The 3,806-nt window shown below is 35.7% G+C and overlaps 1 pseudogene; it reads right to left on the reverse strand.

Moving 5' to 3' along the window:
• Positions 1-3,023: 3,023 nt before the first annotated feature.
• LOC138149829 (glycine cleavage system H protein, mitochondrial-like) lies at positions 3,024-3,602 on the reverse strand (annotated as a pseudogene).
• Between the last annotated feature and the right edge of the window lie 204 nt (positions 3,603-3,806).

Genomic DNA, 3,806 nt, shown 5'->3' on the forward strand with positions numbered 1-3,806 from the left:
CATCTTAAAATGGGCCATAAAGAGATTCTGATATCCATAGGGAAGCCGCAGTATGGTCTATTGTACATATACATGGGGAAATTGAAATATGCTGTATTGAAAGCTTCAAGTGTAAATATTAATTGACCACAAAATTATGTTTCCAGGCAAATGTTTTTTTTCCTCTTGGTTTAGCTTTCTTTGGTGCTTCTACCCATGCATATAGTCATGTCTTTCTCTGTTTTAATTAATTCTTAGAGCCTTTAAACTGATATTACCTCCTCTTTAGTTTTCCTGGATTCTTTATGGGCAGAACAGGGTTAAATTAATAAAAGGTAGACATTACCAAGGTTGAATTCTATGTGATATCATGGTGCCTTGACTCCCCTTCAACTATTCTAATGATTCTATCTATTTTAGATTTGACTCCCAATAGAGATATCCTTAAAGGGAAAAGGGTCGAAGGAAGGAAATGTTAAAAATCCTTTTCCACTACTGATTCTTACTACCTCTTAAATCCTTCAGTTTAACTTTTATTTCTAACTCTTATCTTTGCTTCTTATTTCAGAGTCCCTACACTTCTAAATGCATCTTTGAAGGTATAAGCATTCTCACACCTTAACTCCCTGGAATCCCTGACTTTTATTCCTTCAAAATCCTTTGCCTAGCCCCTATCTCAGTCCATGTTGTTATTCACTAATTTCTAAAACTTATTCAACTCTTTGTGATCCCATTTGGGGGTTTCTTGGCAAATAGATTGGAATGATTTGCCATTTCCTTCTCCCATTCATTTTACAGATCAGGACAAACAGGGTTCAGTAATTTCTCCAGGATCACACAAGGAGAAAGACCAGATGTGAACCCAGGGGATGAGCCTTCTTGACTCCAGACACAGCTTTTCCAGGTCACATACATACCATTACTGGTGGCTTTGACCCAGAGGATTCTATTTTCTTATTTGTCTAACATGTTTGGAAGCAAAGACAAGGGAGAAACGTAAAGAGAGGTGGAATTGGAAAGACAACTACTCCCCCACCCACTGGATACAGCAAAGGGTGATATGGTACCAGTGTCTCATGTCAGCATTCGGAACACACTTTCCTTCACATGGAAACACTGTTATATGAGTTGGTAAATTTGACATAGGGACATCATATCAGATATAGTGGTTCAATATGGCTTAATCAAGCTCTTATGAAATGTTCTGATAACAAATTATGTAATGTTACTATACATATATATTTCCCAATCCCTAACAATGCATTTAAAAAAAAGGTTTTGCCACACATGCCATTCATAATCTGGGTGCTGCATACATAACATTTACTTAGTTGGATTTTAAGTATGAATAAAACCTAAGGCAATATTTTGGACTAATTTCAGTAGATAAACTTTTATTTTTAACTGTTATTTTTCAGTGCTAATTATAGAGGCCAACTATTCAAAAGACACCCCAGACTATGAGGTTACTTTAGATAATATCCGTCTAGCAACAATTAATTTTTAAGCTCAATTAATTCTGAACTTAGGTGAAGCACCATATCTGAACCAGCCTTCTGACAGAAGAAGATGCAATTGAGATTTCATGACTAAAATTACTTTTTGGTACATATTTTAAAGAACTACTTATATTTTGGCCTTATAGGGTTGTTGTGTGAAAACACTCTAAAAATTATAAAGTCATATATCTATGTGGCATTATTATTATTTTAATATGTTATCTTTACTGCCTATATACGATTACATTGCAAAGAGGGAATTATTGACATAATCATTTGGCATCATATTTTTTTTTAATTAGGAACATTTAAAGAGCAGGGAGTAAATGCTTGATGGATTGGATTGGGATGACATGTGAAGACACCAATTGGGTCATGTAGAAAAATGTAGTCGACTCAATTTATCATGGCTCATTTACAAGGTTATTGAAGAAGTCAGTACCTTGATCCTGCCACAGTCATTGAACTGAACTGAATACATTTTTTATCATAATCTAACTCATCAAAGATTTCATAGATATGACCCAAATCTGTGAGTTAAAAGATACACTTATTAAGCTTATATTATTTGGGGTCCTTAAACTTTCTAGAAAATTATGCTTTACATTTCTGATCTGTCACAAGCAATTTGCCAAAGAGTAATTTGACTTTTATTTTGAGGAACAAATTGAAGACTTAGTGTAAAAAAAATATTTACACCTCTGGTGCTGTGGTTCTTTCATTCTATATTCTTCTCAGTTGTGGAAATTTAACACCTTTGATAAATTTAAAAATAATATTCCATTAAATTTTTATATGATCACTAATATTACTGATGAATAAAGTGTGATATTTATTGAATACAATGTAGCTTGAAAGTGATTATGTTTAAAGCAACACTGATGGTGGTGGTAGTGGGAGTGCATAAACTAATGGAAATTTCTGACTTTTCTTCCTTTCAATTTCAAACATCCATAAAATGTAAACATTGAATCAGTTTCCTTTAAATGTGCATTGTCGATCTTTTTTTTTCAGGGTTTTAAAAATGTTTATTAAATTTCATTAGCTATTCTGCTGCAGGGATGAAGCCTCCTCTGTATAAATTGCTCCAACCAAGCAGTTTATTAAAAAAAATTAAGTATGTAGTGACCTGCATCTGATACCAGCCAGCTAACCAATCTCAGTAAATTATTCCCATGGAGAGAAACATTTTGAACAAAACTGGTGATGAATGGAGTTCGCCATTACAAAATTATTTATTTAAAGCTTTTTACAGATAAAATTCTAGCTCTGAAGTACATAGTCTTAGAATTCATTTTTACCACACCTGATGCAATAAATTTAGAACTAGACAGACACTAACTTGAAATTATAAGGAAACAGTTGTGCAAAAGGTGCCAATATTTAAAAAAAACAACATTTTTATCCAGTCATTTCTGGGTAGTTAAGATTCCTTTGCATCCCATGGTGTTGTTTCAGAAGTGTTAAAATTACTATATAACATTATTTTAGGACCAAACTCTACTGGGCTGCATTCTTCTGCTAATTTATTTGGGGATCCAGTAGTCAATCCTCAATAGATTTTATATACCTCTCCTATGTTTCCTCACTGATCAGTTCATAAAGTTTTGAAGGGTTACTCAGTGTCATCTTGATCAGCCAACCATCTTCATGACAAGATTTGTTGACAAGCCCTGGGTCTTCTGCAAGAGCTACATTAATTTCAGTTACTTTTCCTGTTAGTGGAGAATGGAGTCCACTGACAGTCTTCACACTTTCCAAAGCTCCAAACTCATATTGTTTGTACAATTTTGCTCCAACTTCTGGAAGACTACAGTAAAATATATCTCCCACTGCTACCTGTGCAAAATCGCATTTTCCCACTGTTCCAATACCATTTTCAGTTGATATCCATTCTTGCATGTCTGTGAACTTTCAAAGGACCAGTTGCATGACGCTGGTGCAGAGGCCCCAAGAGGCCACGACCACTAGGAAGGGAGGGGAACCAGGGCTGGGGGGAGGGAGGAGGCTGAGACTCGTGGGGGCAGCTGCTATGTAGGTCAGGGACCCAGTGGTCTCAGGCCTGGTCGCCTCCTACAGGGACAAGACCGCGACCCGCATGCTCCGGCCCACTTTCAGCGCCATCTTCTCAGGGAGTGGGGCAGCCCTGGGAGCAAGCCTCATTATGGATCTTAATGAAGGATTAGCACATTTTAATTGAATCCCTCTTCAAATAAGTTTATCTTTGATCATTTATAATGAGTATTTCTTCCTGTTAAGGTGATTTACTCCTCTAGCTAAACTTTAGCTTTGATAGATAAATTATCTTAATATTGTGCACGATCCTGA

The sequence above is a fragment of the Petaurus breviceps genome, unplaced genomic scaffold, assembly GCF_028583685.1.
Source record: "Petaurus breviceps papuanus isolate PSGF00001 unplaced genomic scaffold, PetGlider_PUasm1.0 90849, whole genome shotgun sequence".
Classification (NCBI taxonomy): Eukaryota; Metazoa; Chordata; class Mammalia; order Diprotodontia; family Petauridae; genus Petaurus; species Petaurus breviceps.